Source organism: Columba livia, chromosome 14 (assembly GCF_036013475.1).
Source record: "Columba livia isolate bColLiv1 breed racing homer chromosome 14, bColLiv1.pat.W.v2, whole genome shotgun sequence".
Lineage (NCBI taxonomy): Eukaryota > Metazoa > Chordata > Aves > Columbiformes > Columbidae > Columba > Columba livia.
Window position 1 is genome coordinate 7,741,670 of NC_088615.1, and position 26,340 is coordinate 7,768,009.

General features: G+C 40.3%; 1 protein-coding gene across 1 annotated transcript in view; it reads left to right on the forward strand.

The window, feature by feature from the left end:
* ADAMTS2 (ADAM metallopeptidase with thrombospondin type 1 motif 2) overlaps positions 1-26,340 on the forward strand; it is a 244,086-nt gene that overhangs the window by 37,762 nt on the left and 179,984 nt on the right. The gene's annotated exons all lie outside the window — the stretch shown is intronic.

Below are 26,340 nucleotides of genomic sequence, written 5' to 3' on the forward strand. Positions count from 1 at the left end.
CAGTGGTGGTGTAGTAATTCAGATTTTAAAAATAAGTATGTAGCAGTATCAGGTTTTCACTGTTTCCAGTATGACGCTGTGTTTGATGGGACATGATAAGTGATATGTCAGGCTCAAGACTTGCAATATAACAGCAGTGGGTAATCTCAAAAACTGAATTTAAACAGAAGTACAGCCCAGAAATGTCTTGTTCCATTTGAAAGATGGGATCCTTGGTGCATTTAAGCTGGCTGTGCAAAATCCAATTACTGTTAAATTAATGTTTACTGTAAAAATTTTGCTGAAGCTAGTTTGAGCATCTTTGAAGCAGTTTTCAGTTGACTCTTCTCTCTTTTTTTCGTTTGTGTTATACATTTTATTGTCCACTCTTGTCCTCTGCAATCTGAGAATCACAGTCAGCTGTCAAGCATTCTTGCTATAAACATCATTTTTTTCATTGAACTTCCAGAGAGCAGAGCGCTTCACTGCAGCAAGGGAGACTTCCTAACGAACAGGGCACTGCAGAGATCAAGGGTATCATTGCTGGGCTGCTGAGCACCTGAATGGCTCTACAGAGGTTTTGAATGCCTTGACATAAGGTGGGGTAAAACACAGGTCATGTTTACAGGGTGTTATGATTCCTCTCTAATGATGCCAGTGAGCCTCTGCTTTCCTGTGGGAATGCTCTGTTCCAGAATAATCCTTTAAATCCTTTATTCTGAAATAGAATGTCTGCAGCAAGGAGATACATGACAATACTTAGGGTCTGATGCTTGTTCCTCTGTAGTTATCCTGGTCAATATAACCACGCAGGCAAGATTTTAAACAGTGTGGAAAAGACAGGTGGGTTTCTCTGTTTTGAACTTACAAAGATTTTCTCCTCATGTTAGAATATGTGGTGTAGTAGGCAATGCTCTTTAAAAAAATACCATTCTCTTGAATGTCTAAAGATTTTTTTGGAAATTCTACTCTAAAAAACAAAGCCACCACCTTCCATCTTATCTCTCTTAATCTCTCAGATATTCTTTTCAGCCTTGATGAGCTTTGACTGTCCTGTTCATCTTCTGCCTTCTTTCACTTTTACCTCATGCTATCATCTAATTGTCCGTGCCAGTGATTTGTAATACATCCCTGTTAAGGAAACAAAATCTAACAGAACAAGAAGCCTGCTTCTTACACATATACTGTAACTTTTCATGCTGTTCATTTGCTTGCATGCTATGGCCTTGTCCCTTCTTCTCTGTTCACACCTTGCTTGACACTAAAACCTTTTGAGGCAAGACTGGTTTTTATTCTGTGTCTGCATAGCACAGGGGTAATCTTGCCTTGCACTCCAACTGCTGCTATCATATGTATTGTCACAATAGTAATGAAAAAAGTTCTAATACTCCAGAGAATAAAGAAAGAGGGGAAAAAAAAGTAGTTAAAAGGAATTACTATAGTGATACAGGATTCATATAGACTGAAAATAGAAAGATGGGAGAATATGCAGGACTTCATAAAACTGTACTGTTATATAACTTCATATAAATTTCAGAGGAGTGTGAATTTATGTCTATATCATTATCAGATCATTCTACTTTATTATTCACTTTTAATTAAAAAAAAGCTCCAGTAGAGTATGTTTATCCCTGCAGAGATCTTTCAATAAAATAACAAGAGAGGTGACAGCTAAATCAGTGTTCTGTATATATCAGGCCTACTCTGGTCTGAAAAGAAAAAAAAGGAAGAAAGGGATAGAGTAAAACTCTGTTTGATCTCATTTTACACTCAGACCTGATTAAGGTTTTACATCAGATGATAAAAGTCACAGCCACTCTACACAAATATAATAAAGTTGAAGACTTTTTATGGACATAATAAAGAGACATTTTAATTCAAATTGCAGTCAGATAGCCACTCTCACTGAAAACATCCCCTTGACTGAGATTCACTAATACCAGATGAAAATCTGAAGTAAAATGAGTAGTAACTAAAATAAAAATAGTGATAATTGTAGTGGCATGGGAGAAAACATGGTTCTTTCAAATGGGTCGAAGCTGCTGTAGGGCTGTGACTTGCTCCAGCCAGGGACAAGAGAGTGATGTTCATTTTCAGTGGATTTATAAAACATTCTGAAGAGATCATTTAAATCAGAAGAATCCATCTGAACCCAGGTCTCCTTTTTAGTAGTAGAAAAAAAGGAAAATGTAATGGACTGTAATGAAACATATTCAATATGAATACATTTGCCAGGGTGATTCATGCCCTCCCTAGAACAGGAGGTGCCTCAGAAACAAGAAACCCCTCCTGCCAGTCCCATCACACTTTGGAGGCAGAAGTCACTGGCCATGGTCACCAAGATTCCCAGAGACTTCACTGAGAAATTGATTGGGTTCAAGAAGGAAAAAAACAAGGATAAGACTAATTCCATAGTCATTCTGTCACTGCTGACTAAACTGAGCAAATAATAGGAGTCTTTCCATTGACTTTCATTTAATTTGGGGCCTGGCCTTATAAAAACATAGCGTTTCATCTGGGTATCACAAAACACTTAAGTAGATCTGTCTTTGGGAGGATGTTTATACTGCTTAAAATACACTACTGACAGAAATACACGCTCTGAATTATGGCTGGCTTAGATGAAAAATTTTCTGTATCTCATCTCGTTCCTTATGGAACCATTTTACAACCTTAAATGAAAAGCTTCTCTCTCTAAGGTTTTTGAAACATCGTATAAATTTTAGTGAGGAATTATATCTCTATCAAATTCCATAGAGAAGTTAAAAGGCTGACTACAAATGTAGAATTCTCTGGCAAAATCAGTAGTTCTTCAAATATATTCTAGTAAAATTTCCATGAAATCTTGCTGTTCCACCCTACTCGGAAATCTTTGGTTGCTCAATTAACAGAGCAAAACTGTTCCTGGTGGCTGCAACCTAGAACAGAAGCTGTTGAGCTCTGAAGCAGGAACAAAAGCAGGAATTTCTAAAGGTTCTGTCTTACAGTGGCTGTTGGACCATGGCGTTCAAGTAGCTCTGAGAGCTGCTGCTCCAGTCTTTAAAGCTCTTTCATCTGTAGGTGCTAAACCCTACTCCTGCCATATCTGATTTAGCATTTTCACATGTTCTTCTGAAATGTTTCACTGGGCATTTCAGATCAGGTCTCCTAGATCGCAGGTTCTGATCCATCTGCTTATATTCTTAGATTTTTCTTATGGAAAATTTATTTCTATTCATATAGCTTTGGATCGCTACAGCTGGAGATGGGCCCATGGAAGTCAAATTTTGCAGCATTTCTCCAGGTTTGATAGATGTTGATTTGCCCAGAACTGAAGCAATGAGAAGTGTCTGCACAACCAGGTGTCCTAGATGGAAAGGAATATAATAGAACATAAAATATGTATAACTAGACTGTGTTATACTGCAGCTTTGAAAATCAGGCAGTAAAAAATCTATTCTAAGAAGTGCTTCAAAAATGTGATTAAAAGTTATCTCATTTATTTAGCCAAAATACACTTATACCTGAGTGTGAGTGTATCTCTGTTGTGATACTTTCTGTAAAAATAATAATGGATCAACTTGATATTGGATACAATGACATGATGTTAAACCCTCAAATATGCTGAGCACGCACACAAGAAAGAACAGGAGGTCTTTTGTGGTATCAAAGCTTTATAGCATGCAATCCTATGCAAAGGGGTTGCTATTTGATAAAAGCGATAGCTGGCACTTCAATAGCTCTTCTGTTTTCTAGACTTTTAGTTGAAGCATCTGAAGTCATTCCTTGCCGGGCTCAGGGCTGTTTGTTGACCGGGGGATTGAGCGAACATGCTGTTGCTGGGAAACTGAGAGTGAGACACAGAAGTAAAACGTGGCAGGTGGAAGCAGCGTGTGGAAGCGGTGGTGTTCCCTTTCCTTTTGACAAGATTTGCCTGTTATTTTATGAATATGTACCTGTTGTAGCAGCCTATCAACAGGCTGTTTGAGGAAGGAGGTGCTTGGCTGTCATTGGGAAGTTTGAGTGTGCTCAAAGCACAATGAAGTGAGATTTCAAATGAAATATTCTATTATTGCCAGAATATTAGGGAAGAAAAACATGTTCTAAGAGCAAGAGAACTAAGTAGTGATTTTGTATTTTCTCTGCTTACTTTGGGTAAAGATGTACCCTTTTAGTGGACTGTGATGTACCAGAACAACAACAACAAAAGAACAGATTAACTGTTGGGTGTTGGAGAACCTCAGGACTGGGAGTTTGTCAAGAAACTATGATGACCATGATCCCAGACAGAGGTCTGCAGATGCTACTGGTGCATAAATGAAAAAGAACAGAAGGATAAAAAAGAGGGACAAAGATGTATGGAAAGCTATTTGTGCTGCCAAGAGGAGGGCACAGTGGTGGTGCATCAAGTTTGTGCGAATGGAGCAAACATTCTAAAAAGAAGATAGTAGGAGATAAAGTAGACATGCATTTTCTCGTAGTATACGGCGGCTGGCATCTCGCTATGGGCCAATTCAAGGTCCTCCAGGGTGAAAAAAATGGATAAATTTGCCTAAAAGAATAAAATGCCCTGCATGAGGTTGTAGGATTTATATTCTGTACAGGCTGGACACCAAGGGAAACCTTTAATACATAGTCCTCAATGGCAGAACTAAACATAAAATGGCAAATAACATTTTTGGGTTAGAACCAGCTGAGTTTTCCTCTCATGCCCCCAACTAATGTAGGATCTACAGGGAGTATGTGAAACTTACAAGTCAATATGTTTGTTGCTGCATCTGGTATAAAACCAGCAGAGAACTGTAGGAAGGATGAACTTTAATTTTAGATATCCATTCCGAAGATAAAAAGCTTTACTATCTTCCCAGGGACAAGATGACCTAAGATGTTACAGAAACTTTCCTCCTGGGTTGTGTTTTTTTCTCTTTTTAGTACTTACATAATAGTGAATGAAAAGTTCCTTTTTCAGTGATGGAGATTAAAGTAAAAGAGCTGAGAACCTTCCCATGGGTATATTAGAGCAATTTAAATATATCATGACTTCCTTCATGTTCTCTCTTGAGAATGACGGAGTAGTATGGGGTAAGTTGTCTGCTGCAGCTCAGTGCTATGGCCAGGTGATCTGACAGAGTATTTATGCCAACATGTAAAATATGGTTGTATGTGAGACTGATACATTGAACTATGTAATTAATATGGGAAATCAAGGATGTGACACTGAAACTGATTTGAAATTGCTTCCCAAATTAATATGTGTATCAGATGGCAAAGGTGAGTATACTTCTAGATCTGGCATTAAGTGATACTGTAGGTACAATTGGCTATATAACAGGGGAATCCTTAGAACAAGAATCATAGTAGCAATGGATTTGGAATTAAAACAAAACCGAAAGTGAGGAGTGTGCTGCCAAATAGTTAAACTTGGAAAAGAAGAAATGTGACCTGGAAACATGCTGTATTTTATACCACTGAGCTTTATTAGAAGGAAATATTTCATTAATGAAGTTCAGGGCAGAGAAATGGTGAAATATGCCAAAGATTACTATAGTAGGAAATAATACCCAGAGAATAAGAGCAAAACCCCTGGCTCATGGAATCCAGTGAACTTTTGCCATTGACTGAGATCAACATCTTCCAACAGAAGCCAGTAGGAATAACCAGAAGAAATGTCCAGATTAGGTGCACTGAGGACATTTAAATTTGGTTTGAGAGAAGACAGATCCTCCTTTTTAAAAAAAAAGTCAAACATGACCCGATGAATATAAATTAAGAAAGGAATTGCTGTCCATCTGCAGTTGCTAAGTCCCCATTCTGCCAACTGTACTCCGAACTAAAATCAATAGGACTATTCAAAGGTCAAGGGACTGCTCACCATAATGCTGTAGCTTGCTAAAATACATTGGAAACTGTTTCTGGGGGCCTGTTTACCTTGTGCAAGGGTTGATGACAAATAACTTAGTGAATAAAATGTAATTTTACATACATTTACTAGAAATCATTCTGGTTTTCAAGCTTCACTCATTATGTAGTTTCTGTGATCATCTTGGCATACTACAAATACAGCTATAGCTTAGCTAGCGTAGGCACTCTTATTCAAACCTTCCATTTCTATACAGTGAGAATAACTGCAAAACAAGCCAAAGTCCAAAATTCAAGAAACCTTTCGAGGTCATATATATATTTGAAGTGATGCCCAGCATATGTATTGCAAACTTTCAGTATGTTGGAAATGCTAATGCATGTAAAATATGTTCCATCAGATTCAGCCAAGACATGCCTATGAGCACAGAATGATGCAAAAAAGGACACTGTGCCAATTAAAGCCAGTAGTAAGTCTCTCAGTGTGGGCTGTGTGCTGCTTTCTTCCAGGTGAAAACCCAGCTGAACAGCATGTCCACGAGTCATCTGCTCTCTAGAAAGTATGGCAAGAAGAAATCTGGCTTGCCTTGTGTTTTTTTGGCAAAATTTCTGCAGAAAGTGAATCGAAGTGGCATGGCGAAGCATTAATGGAAACCTTCTGGGTTTCCTTTGCTTTGGCTTCTGAAACAGCTCAGCTCTGAGCCACTTCAAGGGAAGCATATCAGAAATGTCACTGCACATGACATGGGAGTGGATGTAATGCTGCAGTACAACCTTTCTGTGCCATCTAGCAAGACCTTTTGAAGAAGCTGTTCCAATAGAAGCTGCAGTGCCAGGTTCAGTGCTGTGTCCGCTTCCATGCCCTGTGGCCCTGGGCACAAACACAGCTGGCAGAACAGGACCCGTGGGGTGCGGGGGAGACAGGGCTGCAGTGCCACAGCTGCGGGAGGATCTTGGTGTGAGCCTCACGCTCCAGTTAGGCTCACTGCCAGGTCTTGGAAACAAAATCTTAAATTTAAATGGGCAGATATTTAAATTGCAAATATTTGCACTCTATTTTGGGAATTGAAACAATAGTATATAACTCTACCTGACTGCTTTAGTGATGGCTGTTGTCCTTCTCAGGTGAAGACAGCATATACTTGTGAGGAAACTTGAATTATTCAGCTATAGGGAATCTGAAGAATTGTCCCCAAAACTTACAAATAAGGGGTTAGAGAAAGTCACAATCTGTTTAGAGAATGTTTTTAAGCAGTGGAATTTTTTACCATGGCGTGCAGTCTCTCAGCTTTACATTGTTCTTTTAAAAGAGAATTCCACCTAGAATTTTTTGTAGGTAAATGTGAGAGAGGAAATAACACTACCTACATTTTGCAAATGCAAAATTAAAGAACAGATTTGCCAAGGTACTTAGGAAAGATTCCCCTGGAGTCAGATGTGCAGATGCCCATAATAATTTTGCCCTGAGTGACTTGCCTAAGGTCACTGGGGAAGTCTGTGGCAGAGCAGGAATTTAAATCAGCTCTACTGACGCTCTTAAACAACATTTTATTTCCTCTGAATTCAGCCATACCTTTTCAGCTACAGATTGCTGAGCCTTTCTGGTTTTATGAACACCCTAATTCTACAGTAAAATGTATGTCTCCTTCAGCTTCCTACGTGGCAAAAATGAGGGGTTAAGGTTACCCTACTATCCAAATTTAGATATTTATTTCAGTTGCCTGCAATAGGACCTTTGAGTCTATATATAATCAGAAAATTATGCTATGAAGAGAGTTGAGTACTGAGGCTGCTCTGAATTGCCGTCTCCAGGCTCCATGGACTCTGTTGGGTGTCCACACTACTGAAGTTGCCTGATGTTAGATAGTTGCTGAAAATGAAGAGTCATTGGAAATGTGGGAGTTGTTATCTGGGTCTCTGAAGAAAACTGAGGCAGAACAGAAAAGAGATGAAGCCCTGAAGTGAAATAGGCTTTTACTCAACATGTTTTGGAGGAGCTGCCTTCACGTTTACTATTTAAAAAGAAAAGTAAATCACTGATCACTTTGTGAAGGCAAGCTAAAAAACAATTAAGAGTAAGATCCTTGTTTATTAAGTAACTATTCTTTTAGCTTAATACTTATTAGAGAACAATTAATTTCAAGCTAAACATAATTACCGTAGCAAATTATTGAACACAAATGATGTGAAAAAATACTCAATGAAGCTCCTTTTAATACTACAAAGACATTTATGCTAGCATATGAATAAATACATTTATTATACATAGGTCATTTTAGGAGCTGAGCTCTATTCTCCATCTTTATGTATAGGTATGCCGCACTATGTACTGTACTTTAATTAGGGCAGGTGATTCAGTTAAGTGATCAGTCAGATAATTTATTTCTAAAAGCTCTTATCCAAACTGAAAAAAGAAAGACATGAACAATTAGAGCTTTTTTAGCTATTTAAATGCTCTATTTTTGAATGAGGACTCTGCTGTGCAGGGAATGGTATAATTTCCTCTGTTTTGTCATTAAAGGGGACATTTTACACATAGTCCTCAGTTCTTTAGCAGTCTGATTCTAAGCTTATTGTTGTCAATGGATCAACATCTTTGACTAATTTACTCAGACCATAATTGCAGCCAGTGCAAAGAACAAGGGAGGGGCCCTGACTGCTTATTGCGGGCTGAGCAAGGGAAGGGCACAGGCTTGTCTGTCACAATTACATGCTTCCAAAAAAAGCTCCTAGCAGGCATTACACACAGCAAATACCTACACTGAAATGTACTCTTTATAAATCTAAGGTTTTGTTACAGAGGAGATGGCAGATGGAATTACAATTGATTGGAAGACCAATTCAGTAATCATAGTCCTCTTTGGATTTGTAAGATACAGAAAAGTGGACGAATGTAAAATGGACAAATGTAAATTTTTGGGGAGACATTTGTTCAAGGTAGCATCATGAATTCACTGAAAAGCCACCTCTCTTCAGAGAGAGCTAATGTGCATGTTAAACTATCCCTCAGGTGAGCAGAATCGCTGCCTGCCTGGTGGGCTCTGGCTCCAGCCCTGACACCAAGTACCCCGGTAGACACGTGTACAGAAACGCAGTGCTCCCCAGGGGTATCTGTCAGTATTATCATTCAGTCATCCTGGGATCTGCCATGGGAAATAATAAGACATGAGGTGAGTAGTTAATTCTATGTAAAATGTCACAGAAAAACTGAACATCAGGTTCCAGATAAAAGTCAAAAATTCACAAAGTGGAAGGCATGTCTGTACTCAGCGTGAACATAATCTCCCAAACTTTTAATCCCTGTGCTTCCATTTCAGAGTTAAATAGCACTGGAATTCAGAATATCAATACCAAACTTACAGGCTGTTCTGATTTTTTAAGTCCTAAGTGTCCTAAAATGTTTTAATGTCTTCTGAGGAAAAAAAAAGTGCTTGAATCATGGCTTCAGAGAACTGCTTTGTAGACCAGTGCTCCCCAGAGCAGAGGCAGTGGGGACACAGAGGCACTGCTATGTTACAGGCTGTGCCAACATCTGGCAGTGCTCTCTGGGTGAGGAAGAGGCTTCAGATCCCTCACACCCAGGTAAAATCATTCTCGGGCAACAGCAGCTACTTCAGACAAAATGATGGCAACTAACACTCTGTCTCTCTGAAGCAGCACCGTGGCACACCGTTCATCTGCAGGCTGATGGTTAAAAAATAAGGTTAAAATAACCTTATTTTAAGCACCAGCTCAGCTACACCTGTCCCCAATGCTCCCACTCCGCCATGGGTAAATTCCGTGAAGTCTCAGCCCCTGCATTGCTCAGTGTCCCCAGGGCGTTGCGGCATTGCCTGCCCTGCAGCTGCCCTGCTTTCTAATGGTGCAAGCGTACTCTAAACTGACAGGTGTTGCAAACGTAAGCGAGCAAGGAGAAATAATAAAAAGGGATCTAAAGAGCTCAGAAGTATGTGCAGGAAACAAAATGAGATTCAAGCTGGAGAAGTGCAAGCTAATATATCTGGAGGAAATAATACATTCAGTTGTGGCCAGCTCAGTAACAGAAATGTGAAAGGAATTTAGAGACAACCAACAAAAATGATTAAGAGGCAAGTCAGAGTAGCTTCTGCAGGAGGGTGAGTAGCACCAAGTGGGCAGTCCTGAAGCCCTTACTCAGCTAATGTTAGGTGATCATGATGTTGCAGAATCTATTCCTATTCTCAGTCCAAATAAGTAATATAATTAGTGTTCAGATGAACAGGTAATGAGGACAGAGCAAAGGGAAAGAAGGTTTAAAGATGGTGCTAACCAAACTCAAGTGCAGGAAGCCAGGGGTAACACAGTATTTCCCGTGGAACAACTCTACATTGGCATCAGGAGAGTCTTGAAAGAAAACCAGAACATTTTGCCTCTGGTGTCGTATTCCATAGGTGTTTGGGCTGCTTGTGTGTTTACTGGAAGTGACTTTGTTTCTGGTGGCTGGAGGAGATAAAGTGCTCAGGGAAAAGGATGTGAGGGAATTGCGAGGTTCTGAAACAGAAGGTGGAAGGTTCTCTTGTGCATGTGATTAAAATGGCATCTGTTTGACTTTGATTGTAAGGAACTGATTGTATGTGAAATGGTCTAAAAAGATTACTAACTTTATATTTGATCTTAGATTAAAATGTACAGAAATGAATTTCAATTTCTCGTATTAAAGTTAGATTGTATTTTTAAATGTTTAACAAAATTGAGCACAATAAACATTTCTATATTCTTGTACATGGAGTAGTTCCCTATGTTTTAAAATTGCAGGTGGACAATAGAAAAGTTTAGCAGCTGTGGTCACTGTGTAATTCAAGAGAAAAACGTGGTGCCTTCAAATATACCATTTTCCAGGACACCTGAGCCTTGTGAGGCATTTCTTTTTGAAAATTTATTTATAGCTGGTGCTTTCAGTGTGGTTTTCACTATCAAGTGCATATATTTCAGAATTATCTATTTTTTCACTATGGTTATAAACTTTGTTCTTGACATTTATTTTTGTCCTTTGTCATTAAAACCATCAGTAATTCAAGATACTTTTCAACTATTTCCTTGCTAAGCACATAGATACAAAAGTAACAATTGCCATTTTGTGTCTTGTGAACTATTTGAATCTGTTAATGATTCCACTGTCCATATCCAATGTTTTAAATCCAGGCAGCTAGATCTAGATTATGCATTCCCGGAGGATAACTTTAGGTGACTAGGAAGCTGAACATCTGTTCTGTAGGTGACCAGAATGGCAGTGAATCTCATATTGTCAGAAAGGCAGTGTGTTTATTCCCAACCTTTTGGCTGGATACTTGGCGCTGCCTCAGCGTGGATGATGCAAATGGCATCTTCTGAGAAGTGCACACAAGTCTTTGAAACACAAACATGTCTGACTTAAAATCTTTTACCACAAGTTGATCATGCCAGCTGTTGGGAAGTGCTTACCAGTAACCATATGTTGCAGTCAAGGTAAGCAATAACTGTATGCCATACAGGCTTTAAATTGAACAGGCCAAGCTTGTGTTTTTAAGGCAGAACTCCTCAGGAAATCGCTACACCACTCGCACTGTCTGTACACCAGCTATTCGAGGGCATTGCTGCTAATAAATACCAGCAACGCCACTTTGCAGTGTGAGAGAGATCAGAGCCAAATAACAAAAAGTCATTGCATACCCTTGGGTTACAATTCCATGTCTCTGCAGGAATAACTTACCCCAGCAAGAGCTGGACGGGGCTGTGGTTGTGTTAATATTTCTGCTTCACAATTGTTGTTTTAATTGTGACTGAGGCCTCAGCCACTTGTGAACAATTTGTTTTTTGTCAGAGGTGTGGCTGTGAATGTGAGTTGTTTTGGAAGAAGACAGTTGGAACAAATTACTTTGATTGTTCTATAGAATTAATCAAGAAGCCAATAAAAACAAGAGTCCAGATTCAGCCTGTGTTCCTACAACAGTGGGAGGCAGGACCGGAGTGTTTTGTGGAAGGTTTCTCCATGTTATTCTACGAAGTTGGTGGGAGTTGTGTGCTCCACCAGCAGCCGGTCAAATGAAGCCCAGGCCTGCTGAACAGCTGATTCCTGCTGTCCGTGAGCCTCCAACATCCTTTACATGAGTTTTAGCTTCTGTCTCCAGCTTTCCTGACAGTAGTGCACTTCTGATAGATAAAAGGAAATATTTTAGTGCAGAAGGAAAAAACTGTACAGAAATGAAATGCAGCTGAAAGAGCAATCAATCTCAAGGGTGTGTGCACTTTTTTAGCCAGTCCTTACCTGGATCTCCCTTTCTTCTAATGTAAAAATGTAAATTTGCTTCATGATAATGTCCTGAAGGCCTTGAGCAGCCACTTGCAGGTGAGAAAATATGGGGAAAATATATTCTGCTTGTTTTCAATAAGGAAAATAGGATTTGGGATTGTAATGTGGAAAGTTCTGTATTCTACAGGATATCTAGCACCCCTCTCAGTAGGATAATTTTAACAATAGCTTCCAACAAACAGTAGAGACTCCATGAACAAATTGTTTCTATAAATACAGCAGTATGGCCAATACACAGATTTAAGAATCACTGTTTGGTTGAATGCCATTGCTAAAATGGATGGTGAAAGTGGTTATTCTTATCCTCCAGGCGTGTGCATGTCTCCCTTGAGCTAAAGGAAAACTTCCTCTGGTTACCATGCACAAGCAGGCACAGCACTGAGGTGCCTTTAATCTGCCCTGTGCGAGGCCACGGCTCTCTAAGAGGATCAATGCAGTGCATACATGTTACCTGACTGACCATATCATATAGTTTCAGCTACTAAATTCTATTCAGAAAATGTATGGAAGGTGTTTGTGTGTGTGTGCCAAAAGAGGTGTAAAAAATTACCCTAAATGGAATAGTAAACACTGATGAGACCTTGTGGTCCACGAAGAACACCGTGAAACCTCATGTCCTTTTTTTTTTTTCATACATGGTGAATATTCCCCCTGCAGTAACTATTTTTTGCATTTGGTGCGTGGTTAAGTCTGAGACTTGTGTAATAAACAGCTCACAGAGCTGTTGAATTTCGTATTTTGCATTCATAGCATTTCTTCTTAATTTTGAGGTAATCACCTTAGATATTTAAATGGATTAGGGAGGAAACAATTGCTTTTCATACAATCAAATCCTTTGCATGGGTATTTTTACTAGAAGGGATTGTTTGGGGGCTGTAATCAGTCAGCAATGCCTGGATTTGCTGTGTTTTGATGAAAGGGAACTGGGTTACAGAGCAGGTTGCCATTGCCTCGGAGAAGGCTGAGGACATCAGGGTGCTGGACTCGGGAAAACATGGCTCTGCCACGGGGAGTCAGTCTGCCACAGGGGCTGAGCGATGCTGCAGAGCCAGCTCCCCAGGTGGGCACTACAGCTCCTAGAAGTCGATGCCAAAACAGTCCCCAGAACTGGGGCACATTCTAATCACAACTCACTGAACCCCAGCCGTGAGCAAATAATATACTTTGAACTGTTATGTGCTACTGCATCTGATTACATTTTATTTTGAGGCGTCAGATAAGGAATCGCAGAACAGTTAAGATTGAGAAGCTAAAAATGCTTGTATTAGGGATAACTCAAAAAATTTTCTTAGATAGTTATGGAAGAAATTCCTCTCCCACCCTCCTGAAATGTGATCATTACAATAACATATATTGCAAAAGAAAGCATCTGTATCAACACTTCCTAACATAAATGAACGGAAACACTGACTTTGCCTATTATTATTATAAAGGTTGTTAGTACGGCTAATAAAATGTTTCTTAAGCTCCACAGCTAGATGGGTTTCCTGTGGAATTGTCTAAAGCCTTCCAATGCTAACTGTTTTCAGTATTAAGAAAAGCATTTGCAGAACTGCTGTACCAGAATAAGGCCACCTTTCTCAGGAAATACAGCTCCGGTTACACTTGTATTGAAAAAAGGCCAAAAAGGCTAGAGTAGAGCACTTATAGACACGTTTCCTTGTCATATGTGGAATGCTAAATTATTGCTGACGTGCAGCTCTTGTGTTTAGAATTGAATTTGCAAGGGGAAGCTTACTGCAGCAGGACCAAAAGGATGCCAGCAAAAGGCCATGGAGGCAGATTTCTGCACACTTTTGCCACTCAAAACCTCTCTGCCCCACATACACACAGCACTTTATTTGCTCTTGGGTTCTTGTCTCTTTTCCAAAGCCCACAGGCTGCCTCGCCCTTCATCTTCCTGAATTCTTTACCATTTTCTGGCAGCCATCTACAGTGTCTCAGTCGGAAATGTCTGCTCCTCTGTCTTAATTTTAAAACATCCAGCGTTTTCTTCCAGTTCTTCTGGAAAGGAGTGCCCATCACAGGCTGTTGCTCACAGTAAGCCGTATCTGTCTCAATAGCTGTACCGGTGCGCACAGAGAGACAACAGGCAGATGCATGATCAGCTTGCAGAGCAAAAAGTGGATGAGCCTCCAAAAAATCTTGTGTTCAAACCCAAATTGATTGCTGAACTTTCAGCTCAATTCTGATTTCCCTTGATGCCATATTTTCAAATAAACATGCAGGCTTTTTTTCATCAGTATTATCCAGCCCTCTATTACCGCTGTTGCCATGATGTTCCAAGCAGCCCTGTGGAGTGTATTGGTGAGGTCTCAATATCTGCAGATTGGTTACAATAGCAACTGCTCTGACCCCTCAGTTCAAACAATTTAACATGTTATGTCAGGAATGAAAAACTATTAATCACTGCACAGCTAAATAGAGCTCCTAGGAAGACGACTGAAATTGTGGATTCAGAAGCCAGTGGCATGAGGTGGGGATGGTGCTGAGAAGGAGAGAACCTTGGCCTTGAAACCTCATGTCCAGTGAGCACGATGTCAGATTTATAGTATCTGAGTGCAGGTCCACAGGGCTCAACTTCTCTTTTGTTTTGAAGAGAAACACTATGTAACTTGCAGGAGCACTGGCATATAAAAGGTAATATTTGGATATTTGGGGGTAGCTTGGATATAAAACTAAGCAAACAAGTTTACTTTCATTATGTGGCAGTTTGTCTAAGCAGAATTTAACGATTATAACAGCAGGGACCAACTTTTTTCTTTCGTAACTAGCCCTATTAGAATGAAGCCATGCACACCATTGACCTTGAAACAAGAACCAATATTTTTTGTCTTTTCTCAGTGTATAAGTATTTAGCATACAATGTGTTAGTTTTCCAGTTTTCCTTTCTTGCATTGTTTGCAATACTATTTGATCAACATCTGACATGAAGTAATATCTAGGAAAGGATTGAATGCAGATGTTGAATTTAAGTTGCATGTCATTTCACTGTTCTGATGTACCAAAATACCAAGCCTTGTAACACTGAACAAATGTTTATCCAAGTGTAATGCAAATTCATTATGGCGATGTTAGATTATGTTCTGAGGTAATGATTATATGGTTGATTGAGAAGATCTACTCTTGATTTTTCAGCTGACCTGCTGGATGAATGTAGGCAAGTTATACTCTTACTCCCTACCAGTGATTTTCTTCCCATGTTTATCATGTCTTGTTTATGTAAACTGTAAGATATTTACAAAAGAGTGAGTCATTTGTTGTATTTAATAGGATTCAGCACAGTACGATCTGGTCTTGTTTGAATCTGTTTGACATTGCAGTGATTCAAATAATTATTTATAATAATGTCTGTCAATTGTTTGCAGTGGCCAATGGCCTATTTTCTTCAGGGAATCTGTACATTAATCCTCTTTTATACCGATATTGTCAAAATTATATTAAATTCATAAGAGGTTGAACTGCAAAATTCAAATCTAGTTATTTAGAGGCCTCAGAGAGCTTTGAGAACTATTTCGTTTAGGCCTAAGTAAAGGTCAGAGGAATGGGAATATTGGTTGTGTAGTAGCACTGGTTAACAGCAGCTCAGGCTGTACTTCAGTCTTCCCTTCAGTTTGAGGGCAGAATTTTTAAGAACTTGCCAGATATTACCCACCCTTTGGGTTCTACCAGATTTGCACTTTGTTTGGAAGATTATTTCCCTTTTCCCCTCCTCCCTGCAATGTCCGACTAAAAGCAGGATAATATCAACTTCATGAGAAGCTTCAAGTTTGTACGATATCATAGCAATATCTGTGCTAAAATTGCATTTAAAGGCTGAAGCCAGGTGGAACACCATCAGTGAGCAAGACAGGTTTAACATTGGAACAGGGAAATTTCTAAACAAACTGGGAAAACAATGAAACAAATCTGTCTTGGTAACCTTGGAAAAGAGCATGTCAGAAATACTTAGTCTGGTCATAAGGAACATTTACTTTTCTTTTTTCTCCCAAGAAACATGGCAGCTACCAGCTACGATACAATGCCAGCTGGAGGAAGAAATACTGTAGATTTCTTAAATGCACTAAAACCCAACCGTTTTTCCTTTGTCCCTCCAAACCAGAATAGCTCATCTTTTTGACACATAAATATCCAGGAGCAAATAATGTTTGAGTAACGATTTGAAGTGGAGAGATGAAAGAGTCATGGAGATGGCGTTTGCAGCTCTCTAGGAAGAGATTCTTTTTCCTTGTGGATGAAGTCAGATTTGTAGATTCGTGTATGGTTTGTGCAACAGCTGTATTTCTACTTTTGTTCTTGATGTAACATGTTTCATAATCATTATAATTTACAGTCAGAGTTATTTCTTCTTAAGACGGTGAGTCAGGAATCTAAAAAACTATTCAGGGACTATCTGTAGTATGGCTGTGGTGTTAAGAATTGTTACTAGCAGTAGTGCTTGAATGGTCTGTAACGTCTGTGAACTACCATAAACTAGGGAGAAGATTTTGAAAGCTCGTGCTTCTGATCAGCTTCTGTAAAACACAACGGAGTTTGGGCTTTACCTTTATTAGGAAATGGGCATAATAATGAAAACAATAAAGATCCTACATGCATTTTATCACTCTCTCTGTGTATATGAGAAGTGCCATGACTACCATCATACAAATTATTAATTTAATTATGAACAGTTGACCTGATAAATACGACATTCCAATATATTTCAAGTGTATGTCTAAGAGAGGATACAATTCAGAAGAATATTTGGCTCTCGTTAAAATATTTAACTGGCGTCACTCTTAGAACTAAAGGAGTTGGTGTCTGTTCTGTAGTTTGTGCATCTGTTTTTGTGTGTGCACAACCACAGTGAGGGCAGGTTTTACAAAAGGAAGGTACAGAGATTAAAAACTGATTAATTTTAAGAATCCTCCCCGGTATCACGCACATCGGTACATGCGTATTCTACAGAACATGTACTTCTTGCAAAACCTGCCAGGCACAGGATGAAATCCCTCTTCCGAGGACAGCTGGAGAGTTATGCAACTTCAGGAGGATTATGCAGATGTGTATATGCTGTGAAGTTGCCTGATGGATTATGAGCCTGTGTAGGTTTGATTTAAAAAGAAAAACAACTTAATTCTCTTCTGCAGTGAATGGAATGTTTCCAGAGATGGCCAGAAACCTGGAGTCTACAGAACTGATGTTTAGGCCTATTTTGATTTCTTCACTCTGACCAGCAACAAGAAAGCCACCATGCTTGGGCAGGAGGTGTGTTATTCTGTACTCTAGTTAATAGAAGTTGTGCTCTCAGTCTCTCCAGAACTTGCCTGAAGCTCAGTGTAGAGAGATTATTTGTAATTTAGTCCTGTTTAAATCCTTTTGTAATATGCCATCTAATGATGATGGCTGTTATACACAGTTTTATTAAACTCTAAAACATTAAGTAGGCACATTCTATCAAGAATTGCATCAGTTGTAATTAGGAGGCAGATGTCATTTTACCTACTGTGTCATTGTAAGAGTTTGATCTTCTTGGTACCCAGGCACTGCCCCAGCAGAACTTCAGCATTTGTGAGCAGAAATGCTACAAGCAAATATGCCAAGTGAAGGGCGCAGCTGTTTCTGGTGGCTGATTACTCTGTCCACTCAAGCTGAGGTGTGGTGTGTTCTGGCGTGGCGTGTTGTGGCATGTTGTGGCGTGTTGTGGCAAGGCGTGTTGTGGCGTGGCATGCTGTGGCCAATTTCCATGCTAACGCGAAGCTGGAGATAAATCTTTGCAAAAAAGATGGAGCTTTTTACTGTCAGATGATACAGACTTTGGGGTTTACTCACGATGCAAAACACCTTTCTCACGTGTTGGGGAAACTCATTTGGAGAAGTACGTGTTCTTCATTAAAGAGACGAGATAGTCATCTCTGCCGTGTTTGAAGAATGCAAAGAAGTTTTGCAACACCCAAGGGACACAAAAATTGGCAGCCAGTACTGTTTCAAAAGCAGCACTGATGCTTTCTTCTACTATAGTATTCCTAATTTCACTCAGAGGACACAAACCAGTATTTTTCTACCAACTGCCTTCAAATATCTCAAATTTTATCAGACCATGAGTTAGTATCTTTTATTACAGGATAAAAAAATGGGTCTAAGTACCTCATATCAACCTCATACGTGGAAAGTATGCTTAGAAAAGTCTGGAGTTGGTGTCTAAAGGTGCTCTCCCCCCACCCCGCATTAAAGGAGCGGGCACTGCGCAGTTCCACGGCTAACACAAGCAGTGCAGCTCCCTGCAGTCTTGCAGATGGGGAAATAAAATAAAAAGGCTAACTCCTTACCATTTTGTTTTGTTGAGTTTTTTTTTGTAACTGGGCATTGGGATAGTAGACAGATGCAAAGAAAATATGAATTTTTTTTTTTTTAAATGTCATTTTTCTCCTGACGTATCTCACACAAAGCCCTTTGGTGCCAACTTCAGGGTAGGAATCAGGATCTCTGCGAGCCCTCTGCTCCCCTGGCTCAGGGTTTCCCCAGTAAATCCTGACTAAACACACCTACGGTTTAAGGATTACCTGGGGAAAGCTGGGACATTAAGAATAACGCTATAATTTCCGATCCATGTTCACAGCCGTGCAGCTGGGAGAAAGGCAGACAAACAGCTTTGAGCAGGACTACTCGTAAAATTAGGATTACTTGTAATACTTAACGCAAACTAACTTCTGCATCTCAGATGTCACTATTGAAAACCGAGAAACTAAGTTGTCTGATTCAGTGGCACCTATAACTAAAACTTCATAGCTAGAGAATAAGTAATGGGGAAAAGATGCTTATTCCTCCTGTGATCCACCCTCTCAGCTTCTGGTCTGTGGGGTTTTAGGGAGCACTTTGGTGGGAAGCTGTAGCTGGACTGATAGGTTTGAACAGCCATATGACAAGTTTTCCCTCTAAGAAGTTGCATAATACCACTTAGCATCTTTTGATCCTTTTAACATTCCAAAATCAAAGTGTACTGGCCCAGAAGTTTCCTGGTAGGGACTATGGGCACACTTCAGTCACCGCTTGCTGCAAGAAAAGGATGCACAGAGGTGAAGCAAAACACGCAAACTGTGGGGTTTGGCCAACCTGGTCTAGACCAGGCACTGAGGATTCTTCTGTACTACAGGAAAAAGTCTAAAAAAGCCCTTCTGGAAGCAAACCTATCTACGGCATCTGTTCAAAATAATTCCAGCACTCAAGTACGACGATCCCGCCAGCTCCGAGCAGCGGTATTGAAACACGAAGCACAACTACCACGCTGATGCCTCCAGTGTCTTGCAAAATGTATTGAAAAATGCAGCGGGGCACCCTACAGCTATCATCCAAGTCTCCATCTCTGCTTTTGTCTTTCAATTAATTGCACAGTTGGGAGATCGTGAGAGGACCAAATAAAGATAAAACCAATCTAGGATGAAGGAACTAAAGTAACTTGTTCATACAAGTCTCTTTAAAGCATAACATTGTCCTGATGCCCTGTGAATAAACCAAGTCATTCCCCTGTGTGGCTGCTGTGCTGTTTGCAGAACCGCTTTGGAGAAGCGAGCGGGCCTTGCACTCAGGAACACAGATCAGAAATTAGAGAGTTGTTCTTGCTTTTAAAGAATTCATCTTTGACATAGACAAGATACATGGACAGCTTTTGAAGTTCAGTAATTCATGTGTAGCACTGCCTAAAGAAGAGAGAACCCAGAAGTTATTAGAGGTGGAAAAGGTTGTCAGGGAATGCAAAGCACATGCACTTTGATCATTGATACAGTATCCCTCATGTAGTATCACATCATTACTGAGAGCATGAAAACAGATCCATAAAATACCACACTGCAGTTGGTTAACTATTTTGAAACTCAAGTAGCCCCAAACCCCCCAAATTACCACATGATGGCTGAGGAAATAAACTGTAAGCTATCACATTTAGTAGATATACTTCATGTTTTCCACCTGCTTCTGTGTTTAGGGTTTCTTTGCTGTTTGACTATGAAATGCACTTAAAATAATTGTCAAAAACTACATGTTAGAGGCTGGGACACTGTTAGCACAGCAGGCTGAAATAATTCAAAAACACGTTGCCAGTAGGTGATTCTGGTTGTATTAACATCCATTTCACATGAGGGTCACAGCTCTGAGTTCAGTGAATTTACTCTTGATTTATATGTCTATAAAGGACAGGAACAATCATAAGATACTCCCTGTGATACCCTGAAATCAATACAAAGAGCCGAAGAACAAGGAAGGCTGCTAACAAGCTTTCAGGTCATGGACTGAGCGCTGCAGTCTACTTGTCAGCCATTGGTTGAAAGTGGAGCAAAAACCAGCTATAAATTTGCTAAACACTAGTTATCTGTTAGAAAGCGATTTTATTATATTTGTGGAATGAAGAAGGTCATTAGGAACATCCAGATTTTCTCTTTGTCCCCTTGGGGCACTGAAATGCCTAATGTGTGATTTGCATTTGCTGCACCAAGCCAGCTTTCCACAGCTTTGAATTTTCAGGTGAAAGTTGTTTAATATTATGCTTTCTCCATGTATTTCCTTAAATTTCCATTTCTGTCAACTTGCTTTATTATTTCCACTAAACTGGACTTCCTTAAGCCGCAACAATTTTTTGTATAACTGATTTTATTAGTACATAGGGCAAACATGCCATGTTCCCACCCAAGTTAGAGTTATTAGTCTGCCCAGGTGGCCAAGAAGGCCAGCAGTGTCCAGGTTTGTATCAGCACCAGTGTGGCCAACAGGCCCAGGGCAGTCACTGTCCCCTGGACTGGGCACTGGTGAGGTCGCACCTCAAATCCTGGGGTCAGTTTTGATCCCTCATGACAAGAAAAACCTTGAGGCGCTGGAGCGAGTTGAGAGAAGGGAACGGAGCTGGCGAGGGGCTGGAGCACAAGTGTGATGGAGCGGCTGAGGGACCTGGGGGTTCAGCTGGAGAACAGGAGCTGAGGGGAGACCTTCTGATCTCTGAACTGCCTGAAAGGAGGTTGAAGCATAGAGGGTGTTGGTCTCTTCTACCAAGTGACAAGTGATAGGATGATAGGAAATGGCCTCAAGTTGAACCAGAGGAGGTTCAGATTGGATATTGGGAAAAAATTTCTTCATGGAAAGGGTTGTCAGGCATTGGAACAGGCTGCCCAGGGCAGTGGTGGAGTCACCATCCCTGGAGGTATCTAAGAGATGTGTAGATGAGGTTCTTAGGGACATGGGTTAGAGGTGGACTTGGCCATGCTAGGTTAACAGTGGGACTTCATGATCTTAAAGGTCTTTTCCAACCAAAATGATTCTATGATTCCATTCATATTATTGGCTAGACCCTAACATGTCATTTGAAGAATAAGCTCAAGAACAGCCAGAAACATTTGGTTGGTTTACTGCATGTGTTTCAACAATAGCCCTGGGCTCACTAGAGATTTTCCATGCTATTTTCCTTTGACGCTGGGGTGGCACAATTTGCAGTGCACTCTAAGAGTGCCACCTCACAGTCAGGTAAGTCCTGTTCTGCAGTCAAAAAGAAAGCAGGGTTGGGATTCCATTTCTATGCTACAAAGGTGAATAGGAATTATTCCAGTACTAGTCCTTGTCTTGAATTTTTCCTAGTGACAAGTGATGCAAGAGGCTTGCTTTCAAATATTCCTAAAGAATGCCTGCCCTCATTCCTTCATCTGAATGAATGAAGGATTAGGTAGAGCTTCCATGGGCAACGTTGCTTAATTTGGCAGGTGTGGAGGCTGGAGCCAAAGCAAATGCACAATTCACAAGTTCAACAAAATCTCTTTTTATAAGGTGGAAAATGTACATTCCCAGAAGTTTTTTATCTCCTGACTGCCTGAGAAGTGTTTTCCTTTATCTTTTAGGCACTGTGATTGTGACCTTTCCCCTGAGTTGGCCATTCTCACTGAGTCAAATTACATGGACCTTCTGAGCTTGACCTGAGGCTGCAGATATTCCATATTGGACAGGATCCCAGCAATCATTTCTGTGACTGATGAAGAACCTCTGAAAATATAGGCAGGCTCCTGGATAGTAGTAAATTTTCCTTAACCTGATTCGTAAAGACTTTTCTGATTAAGCATGGTGTTAGCATATGAACTCACTATTTCTGCCACTGCGTAAAGCTTAAACTCTTCTCTGAAGATGCAATTATTTACGGTTTTCTCCCTTTCAGCTTTATGGCTCCCCAACAGCATGATTAAGGAAAAAAAAGCAAAGTTGCAAATGCATCTCTCGAGTTAGAGTGTGGGCGGTGAGAAGGGAGAAGGGAAATAGCTTGAGACTTCTGTTGTTAAAGGAAATAATTATTCAGATAAATTGTTTGTAAATGTTAAGAATAAATACTATCTGAAAACTGTGTCTACAAGTAATGGGTAAGAATTGCAGAGATGACTTTTTGGAAAGATTATACCACCTGTCGGGATTTTGGGATGGAAATAATTATTTTTCCACTTGTTGCACTGAACTACTGCCTTGAACTCTGTACTTAGGCAGGTCGCTTTCTTCACTGTCTTCCTAATTCAATAGACCTCAGTCCCATGCGGCCTTCTAGGCATTGCTTCCATACAAATATACAAGTAACGACTCTGAGGCTGGAAAATCTCCTGGTCTGTTTTAAAGGGGTGTTTGTTTTTAGCGAAGATATAAATTACTATGATGTCCTATTACCAGAGTTGCAGCTGTGAAGCAGGCAACTGGAAAGCAAAGGGGTTTTATATTTGAAGAGAGAATTGAATCTGAAGATCTTGATAAGGCTTAATTTTAAAAATTTCTCATTTCTTAATTCCTCTATTTTTATGAAAATCCTCCTTTTTGTCTGTAGTCAATTAGATTTATAAACAAGTATTTCAGAAGCATTTTCTAGTAGCTGTAAAGAATACTTCTGCTTTGTTTCTTAATATATACTCTTTATGTGTATCCTTACTCACTAAAACAATGCCGAGACCGAACAACCGATTAATGTTGTCAGCAGCGGGTGAATCAGTGAGAATGAGTGGCGTGGTTTTTCGGGAGGGTGAAGAAATCTGCATGGTTGAAATGCTTCTGAGACGATTTCTTTCTAGCAGAGCAATTTGGGAGTATGGCTGGTTGAAACTGCTCCATCAAAATTGTTTCTCAACAATAAATTAGTATGTTGACTAGAAACATGTTTTTCCTTCAGAAATGTTTCTTCTGGAAGATGTTGATGATTCTTTTTTTGAAAAGTCATGGAGCACAAAGCCAAAAATATTTTGGTCAAACTTGCTAAATGTTTTTCAGAGAAAATGATGTATAGCTAGATTTGCACTGGGGAAAAAAACCCCAAACCCTTGAGTGGGACCAAGTTGCCTGAAGCTTCCTTTATAGGTAAAGCCAACAGTGAAACAGACGCCCCAGAGGGTGACAGATCCTGGAACTTTGGTTCTGCCTCCCAGATCTTGCACAAATCTGAACTTGGTGGCTCGCCCAAATCTGCGGCATAATGAGATGTTAAATAAGGTCTGTCTTTCTGCAAGGACTGAAGCATGTTGATAGGGATGGGAATGCTTTATCATCACTGCCTGTGCATTTGATGTTTCTGAGATTTCATGCCTAGCAGAGTTATTTTGGCACCAGATTGACATGAACAATATGAAGAAGGGCACAACAGTATTGAAAAAAGTGTTAGGTTTGTTCAGTGACTCTATATTCTCCCTTCAATACAGATATCTTATAAACTGGAAGGAACTGGGTAGTAATGAGAGTGCTTCAAGAGGGAAATCAAATGTCCCAGTACTAATTAGTTGAAATTAAGATAATTCAAATATTTATATAGGGAAGGCAAGTATTCTGGGAACATGCTGGAATGGATCATGTGGCTGGAATATTAATAGCAAGGCAATAAACCTACACAGAAAGAATCAAGGTGAAAACGTAGGGGATGGATTGTACTATTTATCAAAAGACAATTATACTAGGAGTTAAATACAGATGGTTAGTGAAAGAAGTGGTAACAATAAAATTTTGTGTATTATGCTGCCTGAGAAAATGTGAAGGGTAATTAAAATGGAACATTTGCTGTGGGTTGCAAAATCAGGACAAAGTGGCTGAACCAAATACAGGAGAAGGTGAAAAAAAACTTGGATCCAGCCCCCTAATTGTGTTACTTCCTTCCCTGAGTCCAAACCTATGTGTGCACAGTTGAGCTGCAAGCCTGCGGTCAGGTAGGAGCTTTGGGCCACGTGCAGAAGGAATTTGAACCTGTGCTGTTAATGAGCATAGACCCAGGAAGGCGTCCACAGCTGGTCCCTATGGGGCCAACATCTGGAGATGAAGCTCTCGGCCTGTGTGATTTGCAGGCAGCCAAACCTTTTTACTCCCCCTGGCTGCAGGTGTCCTACCTGGGCAGCCCTGACACACAGAGTTCTGCTGCTCCGTTCCACCTTGGAAGACTCTCCACTTGAATCTTAGGCAGCTGAAGTGATTTAAGTCCTGTAGTCTGACAGTGACAGGCTTCAAAACTACCGAATAACCGCTGAAGGTTTTTTAAGTAAAGCTCCCTAAGGCCCTGAAGTTCTGGGGCACGTCCTATGCTGCTCCTCTCTCAGCAGGATCACCCCGTCTCCTGAGGACCTGCCTGGACAGCCTGAGGGTGTCTGGTAAGGGCTGAGCAGCTGGTTCTCAGAAACGTCCGGATGAGCAGGTGGAGCAGATGCCCCCCTTTTAAACAGGCAATCAGTAGCCCTCCTGTTGTAGGCAGGATTTTATTAGTTATTAATTAGAGCTGTATGTGTTTTTTGTAATATTACCTCATTTCTCACTCCGGGAATCAAAGTGACTAGCCTGGGTATTACTGCTTTAATTTAGTTTCTTGTCACTCTGTTTTTCTTAGAATATTTCTTTGGCACTTTCTTAAAAAAAAAGAGTGGAACTACAATTATTTAAAAGAGCCTGATAATTGGGTAGTTTATTAATTGTTACATTGTCTGTTTTTTTGTGTGGTGGATTGTTTTGTTACTGCGCTCAGTTAGAGGGGAAAAAACCAGGACTGTTCCAGTTTTAGTTACTGCTTTAGCACACACTGCTTCACAATCAGCATTGAATACATGCATTTTTTGAGGTAGTATATAATACTGCCATGTAATGGCAAAAGGGTTCAAACAATACAGAGCCTGGAAATGTCAAGTATGGAGGAAATTAACTGGCATGCTATTTTAATTTTTCTTCTTTTTTATTAAAGTTTATAACGTTGCAGAGCCACAAAGTACACATACCAGTTAAGGGTGAGAGCAAAGACAATGATTTGCATAAGAAACACAAGGCAGGCAATGTACAGGCCTTTTGCAGGAATGTATTGTGTTCCCAATGAGGAGGTCAGAATTGAGAACTCTCCTTTCTGGGGAGCCTCTCGCATAAGAGCCTGGACCACTTTGGATCACGAGGGCTGTGAGCAGAGCGTGGGTGACCCGATCAGGTGAGGGGGTGACTCTGGACAAGGCACGGTGCTGCAGTCCCGCATCTGCCCTCACAGCCCAGCTAACACAGGGAAAGATTGATTTTCCCTTGAAAACAGCAAGAGATCTTAGAAATCTCAGATACAAGGTTTTATCACTGCAATGTGCAATTATTTGTGTTTTGAACGCTTTCATAGCAGCAGCTGGTGATTTAAGCTTAGGATCTTTCACTTTTACTAAGCAAAATTATACGTTGAGAGAACATCTTGTTAGAGAACTCAGTCTCCACAGGAAAGGTCTGACTGCAGTTTATACAGATGTAAGCTAGCTAGAACGGGAACTGATAGCACAAACTTGGTCTGGACAAGAAGATCCAAGATCCAAGTAAATGCTTAGGCAGTCTGTGCTGAGCTCCATGTGGTTCAGTTACAGTGCTGTTCGTAGCTCAGCTAAGCTTGTTTCAGCATAAGCTGCTAGAACATGTTTCCTTCAGACTGGTACTCATTCAGGACACAAAGCACCATTTTCTCTTTTCTGTATGCCTGTCTCCAGCAAAGGCAAACACCTGTGTGATTGCAGTCACATTTGGCAGCAGCACAGGCATCCCCCTCAGATCAAGCTATTGCAGTACAGTTGCAGTATCTAGTCCTCCTCCCTTCATTCCGGTAAAATACACGTGATGTGACTTCATTCACACCAATTCATTTAGAGGTTTGTGGACTATGAGCAACGCAACAGTACATTCATATGTTAAGTTTTTCTAGTTTGTTCTAAAAAAAAAATCGAAGCATCCTGCTGGAAACCCAGGCGGTG